Raw genomic sequence first — 11018 nt, 5'->3', positions numbered from 1 at the left:
TATATATATATATATATATATATATGTATGTATGTATGTATCTATATCCACTATGAACCTTAGTGGTGATACAACGTTTTACCTCACGTTTCCCAAGGACCATCCTATACCTTGTCATCGATATAGGTCCTTACTTAACTTAGTGGATCCACTAGCTTAACTTATGTGATCATCTTAAAAATGTGACCCCTTAACACCCATGATGGTTGCATTGTTTACGTGGAGACTTGAGTTAATATGAACTCTCATATCCACATTGGTGCTATATACTTCTCCCAAAATATACTTTAGCTCATGCTTGTAACAAAACTTCCTTTCTTTGGGTTGAGATAATTTTCTGAACCCTATAACTTTAAAAAGCTCATTTTGGAATCAATGTTCCCCTTTTTGTTCAAAACTCTTCTGGAACTCTTAGTTTTATTTTTAACTTAAATATGAAAACATTTATAAACCTTTAGGGGATACATAGATCCCTTATAGCTTTTGAGAAATGAACTCAAATCTTGTTCTGAAACTTAACTCTTAACTTCTTTGACTTTGATCTTAGCTTCTCTTGAATTGGAGTATGGATTAAAGGATCATGATCTCATGTTTTATGGATGATTTCATGATGTTTAGATGTATTTAGAGTGTTGGAATCAACTAGAAATGATAGGTACATCACTTAGGAACTAGTATGAATAGATAGGGAATTAAAGGGGTCTCCAAGGGGTCTTGGCGCTCTGAGAGGTGTGGAACGCGAGAGCCTGTCGGACATACTCTGCTCTGAGGAACTCTAGCTGGACCGGTGCGCCAAGGCATATCAGACACAGCCTGCCTTGAGGGGCTCTGGCAGGCGCGGCGCCCCAAGGGTTGTCTGACGGGACCTCTAACTTTTCGTCTCCGTTTTTCATCTCTAGACCTCCTAAACATCCATGGATCCCACCCCGAACATTTAGGATCGCCAAATACCTCATCACCCAATATATTAGACCCAAAAACAGTTCGAATACATGAATCAAATCTACTAGAGATCAACTACAATTCAACCAACAAAAATTTCACAATTTTCATCAAGAACTTCCATGTTCATCATTCAAATAAACTCTAACTTGAAAAATTGAATCAAATTGGGGTGTGATGAAAATTATCCCACAAAAAATGATCTCATATACCTCGATAGAGATCACCGCGATGAAATCCATGCAACAATCTTGGCATATCTTGAAGAATTCTTGATCTTCACTTTTTTCCTTTTTTCTCCCTAGCCCTAAGTGTTCTTAATTTTGTTAAAATTGAATAGGGACTTGGTTTTATCCCCAATAAACCCTTAAAATGAATTAGGAAATACTAGGGTGAAAAGATAACATTACCGTTACCAAAATTCGGATTGGACTTTACCAAAACTCACTTTTAAAATCTTGATATTTTCTAGGTTTCCCTTCTTATTCCCAAAAATGATTATTCTTGGATTCTTAGATTATTCTTATTTAATTCAATTTACCAGATGTTACAATATCTCCCTTTTGGGAACATTCATCCTTTCACTAAGCAAAGGGTAGTAACATTACTTCAATAGTCAACAACAAAAGCAAGTAATAACATGCTTACACATAGTCTAATAAAGTGCTAGGAAGATAATTTAATACATTGATTCACATTCTCTCTGGATTCAAAGAAATGTGGATATCTCTTCTTCATATCCTCCTCAGTTTCTCAAGTCACTTCCTCAACGAATTAGTTCCTCAAAAGGACCTTGACTAAAGCAAAATCTTTTGTCCTTAACTTGCGAACTTGTCGATCCAAAATTTGAACCGGAACTTCTTCATAGGATAAGTTATCCTTAATCCCCACATTCTCAGTTGGTACTATCAATGAAGTATAACTCAAGCACTTCTTCAACATAGAAATGTGGAATACTGGATGAACCGCTTGTAACTCTTGGGGTAACTCCAACTCATAAGCCACATTTCCCACTCTCTTGGAGATTCTATAGGGTCCAATATACCGGGGACTAAGTTTTCCCTTCTTACCAAACATCATAATACCTTTCTGGGTGAAACCTTAATATACACCCAATCAACCACCTCAAACTCTAATGGCCTTAACCTAAGATATGTGAAGGAATTTTTGTGACTTTGTGCCGTCTTTAATCTTTCTCAAATCACTTTTACCTTCTCCATAGCTTGGTGAACTAGATTTGGTCCTATCAACCCTGCTTCACCAACTTTAAACCACTTAATAGGAGATATGCATCTTCTCCCATAAAGAGCTTCATATGGAGCCACTTGGATGCTCGAACGGTAACTGTTTTTATAAGAGAACTCAATGAGAGGTATCTGATAACCCCAATTTCCCTTGACTCTTAGCATATCTTCTAACATCTGGATAGTACGCTCTGCTTGTCCATCTGTTTGAGGATGAAAAGTTGTGCTCAAGTTCACCTTCGAACCCAAACCTTTTTGGAAATATTTCCAAAATTGTGTAATAAATTGTGCACCTCTATCTGAAATAATGTAGACCGAAACTCCATGGAGTCTTACCACTTCATGAAGGAACAACTTATAATAATCCTGTAAAACCTTGCAAAATGACTTAGGTGAAGTAGAGCCTAACATGGTTTTAATGATGGTCTAAGGTACTAAATAGGTCTATAATGTGATATTGAGTCAGTTTAAAAGAGTTTGGGTGCATTGGAAGTCAAATTTCAAAGGACGACTAAGCCGTTCGACGACTAAGTCACCAACGTGCCTTATGTGTGGTTATGTATGATTATATGTGATTGATGAGGTTGTAAGGTCCTTGCATGAGTTATTATAGTGTATATAGGCAGTGTGTCGAGTTCTGTGGAGTTTGGATGTCAAACGTCCAAGAACGTCCATGATGTTCGAAAGTGTTGCCTTGAAATGACCTTGTGTGTCCAAGCATGTTTTGTCGAGTTTTAAGTGTTCGTTTTGGATGAAATTCATTTGGGAGGTTATAAATTGGTATACGAGCATGTTCGGGTTGGAAATTTCCAGTGAAAAATCCCCAAGGACCATCCAAGGGTCCTTGAGGAAGGACCCATATTGGTGGTCAAAACTGCCCAAGGCAGTCCCACCTACGGTTGGCAAACGATGACAAGTGTCCTGGTCGACGCCCCGTAGGTGGAGGGCATAGTTTGGTACTTTTTCTAGGGATCTAATCTCCCATTTTCTAGCCTCTGAACCCATCGACGAGAGGACAGGATGGTCCGTGTGTGGACCTACGCCCCGTCGATGGGCAACCGTCATTTGGGGTCTGTGTTCTGCGTAGGCTACTGTTAAGTGAGGGGTGAAAGTGTAATTTCAGACAACTTCCAAATAAGAGAATTGGAGGTTTCTTAGGGGTCATTTGGGTATTTGAAGTGTGTTTATAAGCCTAAAACACTAAGAAGATTTCATTCTTCTAAAATTAAAATCCAAATCCCTTAGAATTCTCTCTAGAACTTCATTGGAGTAAAAACTCAAGGAAAGGCATGGAGTGACAAATTTAGTGGAGATTCTTCATCAAATTGAATAATGAGATTAATCAAGGTAGGGATTTTTATCCTTGAAACTCTCTTCATTAAGGAGCCCAACTTTCAAGATGTTTTCTAAAGTTTTCAAGTTGAATTGTCCATTTTTATGATCTATTCAATGAGTTCTTGCATTAATGGTTTCTAAACATTGAATAATGATTGAATTTTTATTGTATTGATGATTTCAAACTAAAATAACCTATGAACCCATGAATTTGATGGACCTTAGTTTTTGACTATGTTATGGGTTACTTGATATTAATCTAATCTTGGGGAATTCAAATGTAGTTTTATGTAGGCTATTGATTGGTGTAATAAATATAGTAAATTGATATCTACGTTGTATTGGATTAATGAATATGTAGTAATTTTACCTAATCTCATGAATTTTGTTATAATTATGTTTAAATTGTTGGGTATGGCCATGGGTAAGAGCCTTGTGATATCTAATGTGGTGATTTGGCATTGGATTGAGGTGTTGAGGATGATGTGATGGTAAGATGCCTTAATTTATTTGTTTAGAATTATTTAGACTTCAATTATGTTGTTATTTGTATGGTCCATTTATGGTGACAATGTTATGTGCTTTACTTGCAATTGATGTGTCCTTGTCGGCGTTATTTTAAATAATATGATGATCATGCCTTGCCGGCAATCTACTTGAAGTAATGTTATTATTTGAGTAGCTTATGTGAAGTATGATGATATCTATATACATGTTAAGTAATGTGTAACTATATGTGTTCTTATATTGATGTTATGTAGGTAATCATGTTAGACTATGAATGTGGATTTGTGTGTATAGTCTTAGGGTTGATGTATGTTATTCCTACATGACTATACGATTCTATGATGGTCATAAATATGTTGATATGGTAGTATATAGGATGACTTGAAGATGATTAAGGGTTATTTCTATGTGCTTCTAGAATGACTTGTGTTATGAGTTAAAATGAAGTATGTGGTGTTGGTTGACTTGTTGGTTGACTTGTGTCCCTTGCTTGATGTATGCATTATTGTGAATATGTGATGGCTTGAATAAGGATGCTAAAGTCTATTATTCTTGAATGCATGAATGACATGTTACCTTAAATGAAGTTAAGAGGGTCTCTATGTAGAACCTTGAACCTAGTGGTAAGGTTATGATTGTTGAAGTTGTAAGCCCTATTGGTATCCTTCTAAGTAAAGGAATGATAGACTTAAGGTTAATTGTCTTGAATGGCATCACATTAATCCTTAGGAAAGTCATGATGAGCTTCTTGTCGCCATTGGGACGTAGCCCTAGTGGACCTTTCTTTGGGTGGGTAAATGTGATACGATTATGAACTTGATATGGAACCTTTTTATATGAACCTTAAGTGTAAATTACTCTAAGAGAAATAAGGCTAGCACCGAGTGAGTATTGTAAGGGAAGTAGTTCTAGTTTAAAAATGAGACTAGAAAAGTATGCCCTTCATATTCCTTAACCATGTGCCTACATGGTATGTGTTTAAGTTCTACCATTGGCAAGTAGAACACCCTCATCATAGTAGGTTAGAACTTTGGATTCCATGCTTCTCTATCATGTTCTATGTAGGTTATTACCTATTCTCATCATATGGAATACCTATTAGCATTAGAGAAATTCTATGAAGTTTAGGTGGTGGTATGTGACACTATCTGCACATTGCACAATAGGCTTTGAAGGTGTATTTGGAGTTCCTAGGTCTTGTCCAAGACCATTACTTGAATGTCCTTTATGTGTTGAATATCTTCTAAATGAACTAATGAAAGTAATGACTTAAGTTTAGAAAGTATGTTAAATGAATAAGTACTTATCTAGAGTAGTTAAGGGTTGTCTAGTTAAGGTCTGAAGGGGGCGTAGGAATGGTCACTTTGTATCTTACCTAGATAAGTCTTAAGAATGACTCTAGTTAAGGAAATAGTTGAATATCTGGACAGGATCTAAACTTAGGAAGTCTTAAGGATTATTTAGGTAGTCTTGAAGAGGTCAATCATGGACATTATCTTTTTGATTTACATAAGTAAGTCTTTTGATAGCCTTTGGTATGAAAATTTCATTTAATCTACATGTTGATATGTTTGATGTCTTGTAATTATATATGTGTCTTATTATAAGTATTCTTGAGGATCATTTCGGTATGATTAGGGAGGTTGTATGGGCGGTCTCTCTTTGTGTTGCTTAAGTGAGTCTTAGGATAGCTTTTAGTGAGAGAGACTACAAGTTAAGAAGTGTGTAAGGAAGAAGTAGACAACTTTATTGTAACAGTGAATTCCTTCACTTTACAGGGAGTTGAGCTCACTCTAATGTTGGTTCAATAATATGTTAAATTGTTTAAATGTTATCTTATGTGTTTCTGAGTTGTTAAATGTTGGTTTTTATGATTATAATATGATTTTTAAATGAAAAGATGCATATTTCCAATAAAATTCTGTTTTTCATGATTTTCATGCATTATGCCATACTTAGTACATGTGGTTGTACTAATCCATGCTTTTATCTATCTCAATAATTGCTGGTAGGTGAAGAGCATTTGCGAAGTGAAGACTTGGATCGTAGAATCATTCAAGTGAAGTTGAAGTATGTCCTCATTTGATTCGAGGAAATAGATTGTCTTTTATGTTTCTTATTGAAGTATTGTAATAGACTAAGTATTTCTATATTAGTATTGTGTATGGGCCGTGTCCCAAGCATTCTCGTGTCTTAAGATTGATAATATAAAGACTTGGTATTTCCTATGACATTACACGAAAGATTTTTTGAAGACTATGAAATGTTTTTGTGAAAATTTTTAATTTCACACTACTTTTCATTATTTGTATGCGATGAATGATATGTAAGGGCTTGTACAAGACCTCTGAGTGGTCAAGTACGTCGGTTTCAACCCGATATTGCCCCTAACTTCTAGGGTGTAGTTTCAGGATGTGACAAGCATGGTATCAAGCCATAGGTTATGAAAGTAGTTTTAGGAATCAAGAAGTCTCATCAAGTCACGTCTAGTAGAGTCTTGACTATTGGTGTGGGTTGAGACACATCTATGAGCCAGAGGCTATAGGACGATAGAGTTTCCCTTATTTTCTACTCCTATGTCGTGCCATAGAGTAAAGTTGTGAATACTCTTTTCATATTGTTTTCCTTGTGTTTCTAGAAAGATGAATACGAGGAGGACACCGACTAGGAGAGTTGAGGAGAATGAGGTGCAAGAGGAGATTCCTCCTCAAGTTGAGGAAGTTGAGTAAGTTCCTCAAGGTGCTCAAGGTGTTCATGATGTTCAAGGTGATCAATTCCGTATTGTGGGTGTGGGTGATGATTTCCCGGAGTTGAGTAATAGGGATATTAGAGAGGCTTTGCTTTCTTTAGGTTGAGCCGTGACTACTCAAATGAATTTGAGTGTGGTGCCTAGGGTGAATCTTGTGGAGAGCACTATGATGTCTAGGTTAAGAGATTTTGTAAGGATGAATCCTCCTATCTTTCTTGGCTCTAAGGTGGGAGAGGATCCCCAAGAGTTCCTAGATGTAGTGTAGAAGGTGTTGATTGCTATGGGAGTTACATCTAGGGAGAAAGCGGAGTAGGCTTCGTATCAATTGAGGGATGTTTCTCAAATATGGTACACTCAATGAAAGGACAATACGCCGGAGGAGTCGGATCCTATTGAGTGGGAAGAATTTAAGGAAGCTTTTCTTGGTAAGTACTTTCCCCGTGAGAGGAGGGAAGTTACGGAAGTGGAGTTTATCAATCTCAAGTAAGGTAATATGAGTGTTAAGGAATACTCTTTGAAGTTCTCAATGTTATCTAGATATGTCCCATATCTTGTGTCTAATCCAAGGGATGAAATGAATTTTTTTTTACGGGTGTAGCCGATCTAGTGAAGGAGGAATGCCGTACGGCGATGCTACATGATGGTATGACCCTAACTATACTCATGGTGTATGCCCAATCAATTGAAGAGTCTAAACTTAGGAGGATGGCTAGAAACCTTAAAAGGGGTGGTTCTACTAACCAAGAGCAAGCTAGGTTTTAGAAGAGAGCTCAAACTCAAGAAGAACCTTAGAGTGTTAAGGTGAAATTGGAAAAAGGAGTTGTTTCTCAAAGTGGCAAACCTACATGTGTCACTTGTGAAAAGAGGCATTGTGGTGAGTGTCTAAGGGGTACCTAGAGTTGCTACGGTTCTGGCAAGGAAGGACACAAGGTGAGATATTGTCCTAAAATTGCTTCTAGAGTAAAAGAGGGTAAGCAAGTTGCTCCAAATGTTCCAAAGGATGATACTCCAAATGAGAGGCGTTCTATGCACTCCGAGCAAGAGGATCAAAGCCGGATGACAATGAAGATGATGACGAGGGTAATTCCTTGCATTTCTTTCTTAGTGATATGAGTTCCTTCTAAGTGAGGGAGTATGGTTAGTAGATGGGATAGAAAGTCCTAGAATATGTTGCATGTGCATGATGTGGAGGAGTTTTGTTGAAGTTGAATTTCATTAACTTCTTGCATTGTGTATTTTATGAAGAAATGATAATGTTGTAAGATGTGTTTATATGATGTTACCTTACATATTATCATGTTTCTATCATGAATTGCCTAAAAGTTGCATTTTTGAAAAAATTGCTCAAAATGACTGTACCATTTGAAAACTACTCACTGTTAAATTTTTGGAAATTTGACTAATTGATTCTTTGGTCTAAAATTGTTGTAATGTGTTTAGAACTGATGTATATGAGTATGATATTAGATATAAAATGAGTTTTTCTTATTTGGAATGAAGCATGTAAGTATTGTAGCATTTCTAGTTTCTTGTTGTGTTTTTATTCTCTTGGTTATGTGTTATATGGTATGTTCATGAGCTGCTAGTTGAATTTCTATTCTTGGAAGTGTTCGAAGAGTGCAAGAGTCATTCGAGGACGAATGTTGTCCAAGTGGGGGAGAATGTAAGACCTTGCAAAATGACTTAGGTTAATAGAGCCTAACATGGTTTTCATGATGGTACAAGGTCCTAAATAGGTCTATAATGTGATATTGAGGCAGTGTCTAAGAGTTTAGGTGCATTGGAAGTCAAATGTCAAGGGACGACTAAGACATTCAACGACTAAGTCACCAATGTGCCTCATGTGTGGTTATATGTATTTATGTGTGATTCATGAGGTTGTAAAATCCTTAACTGAGTTATTATAGTGTATATAGGCAGTGTGTGAAGTTTTGTGTAGTTTGGAGTTCAAACGTCCAAGAACGTCCATGACGTTCGAAAGTGTTGCCTTGAAATGACCTTGTCTGTCTAAGCATGTTTCGTCGAGTTTTACGTGTTCGTTTTGGATGAAATTCATATGAGAGATTCTAAACTCGTATACGAGCATGATTTAATTGGAACCATCCGGGAAAATATCCCCAAGGACAATCCAAGGGTCCTTGAGGTAGGACCCATGTTGGTGACCAAAACTGCCCAAGGCAGTCCTACCTACCGATGGCAAACAATGGCCAGTGGTCTTGTCGACGCCCCTTAGGTGGAGGGAATGATTTGGTACTTAGCCTAGGGATATAATCTCCCATTTTCTAGCCTATGAGCCCATTGACGGAGGACAGGACGGTCTGTGTGAGGACCTACGCCCCGTCGATAGGCAATCGTCGTTTAAGGTCTGTGTTCTGCGCAAGCTACTGTTAAGTGAGGGGTGAAAGTGTAATTTAACCCTACTTCCAAATAAGAGTGTTGGATATTTCTTAGGGGTATTTTAAGTGTGTTTATAAGCCTAAAAATCTTAGAATATTTCATTTTTCTAATATTAAAACCCAAATCCCTTATAATTCTCTCCAGAACTCCATTGGAGTAAAACCTGAAGGAAGGTATTGGAGTGACGAATGGAGTGGAGACTCTTCATCAAATTGAATAATTAACTACATTAAGGTATGGATTTTGATCCTTGAAACTATCTTCATCAATGAGCCCAACTTTCAAAAATGTTTTCTAAAGTTTTCAAGTTGAATTGTCCAACTTTATTATATATTCCATGGGTTCTTGCATTAATGGTTTCTAAAGATTGAGTAATGATAGAATTTTTATTGTATTGGTGATATGAAACTAAAATAACCCATGAACTCATGAATTGGACGGACCTTAGTTTTTGATTAAGTTATGGGTTACTTGATATTGATCTAATGTTGATGAATTCGAATGTAGTTTTATGTAGGCTATTGATTGGTGTAATAATTGTAGTAAATTGATATCTAGGTTTTATTTGATTAATGAATATGTAGTAATTTTACCTACTTTCATAAATATTGTTATAATTATGTTGAATTGTTGGTTCTGGCCATGGGTAAGAGCCTTGTAATATCGAATGTGGTGATTTGGCATTGGATTGAGGTGTTGAGGATGATGTGGTGGTAAGATGCCCTAATTCCTATGTTTATGATTAATTAGTCCTCAATTATGTTGGGATTGGTATGTTCCACTTATGGTGGCGGTGTTATGTGCTTTACTTGCAATTGATGTGGCCTTGTCGGCGTTATTTTAAGTAATATGATGATCATGGCCTTGTCGTCAATCTACTTTAAGTAATGTGATTATTTAAGTAGTTGATTATGTGAAGTATGATGATATCTGTCGGCATGTTAAGTAATATGAAAGTATATGTGTTCTTCTATTGATGTTATGTAAGTCATCTTTTTAGACTATGAATGTGGCTTTGTGTGTATAGTCTTAGGGTTGATGTATGTTATTCCTACTTGACTATATGATTCTATGATGGTCATAAATATGTTGATATGGTAGTATATAGGATGGCTTGAAGATGATTAAAGGTTATTTCTATGTGCTTCTAGAATGACATGTATTATGAGTTAAAGTGAAGTATGTGGTGTCTTGTCTTGGTTTACTTGTGTCCCTTGATTGATGTATGTATGAATGTGAATATGTGAGGTCTTGACTTAGGATGCTAAAGTCTCTTAGTCATGAATGTATGAATGACATGTGACCTTAAATGAAGTTAAGAGGGTCTCTTATGTGGAACCTTGAACCTAGTGGTAAGGATATGAATGTTGAAGTCGTAATCCGTAAAAGGAATGATATACGTAAGGTTAATTGGCTGAAATGACATCATATTAATCCTTTGGAAAGTCATGATGATCTTCTTGTCGCCATTGGGAGGTAGACCTAGTGGACCTTACTTTGGTAGTGTAAATGTGATTAGGTTATGAACTTGATATGGAACCCTTTTATATGAACCTTAAGAGTGTGTTTGGTATGAAGGAAAACATTTTCTGGAAAATGTTTTCCAATTTTCTCATGTTTGGTTGCGGCAAAAGTTTTGGAAAATGTTTTCCAAATCAACTCATTTTCCTCAAAATTAAGGAAAATGACTTCCCTTTAAAAATTAAGGAAAACATTTTCCAAATCTCTCCTCCAATTTCAAATTACATTTTTTTTTGGAAAAACATCAATTTTTTAAAAAATAAAAATATTTTCAATATCAAAATTTTATTTTTTCACTCAATCCCTGACAACCCTCCCCCCCC

At 36.3% G+C, this 11018-nt stretch overlaps 1 pseudogene; it reads right to left on the bottom strand.

The window, feature by feature from the left end:
• The window catches only part of LOC107009668, a 32394-nt pseudogene that overhangs the window by 6132 nt on the left and 15244 nt on the right, over positions 1-11018 (bottom strand).

Source organism: Solanum pennellii, chromosome 2 (assembly GCF_001406875.1).
Source record: "Solanum pennellii chromosome 2, SPENNV200".
Classification (NCBI taxonomy): domain Eukaryota; kingdom Viridiplantae; phylum Streptophyta; class Magnoliopsida; order Solanales; family Solanaceae; genus Solanum; species Solanum pennellii.
Note: the sequence above shows the minus strand (reverse complement) of the source record. Positions and strands in the feature narration are given on the sequence as shown.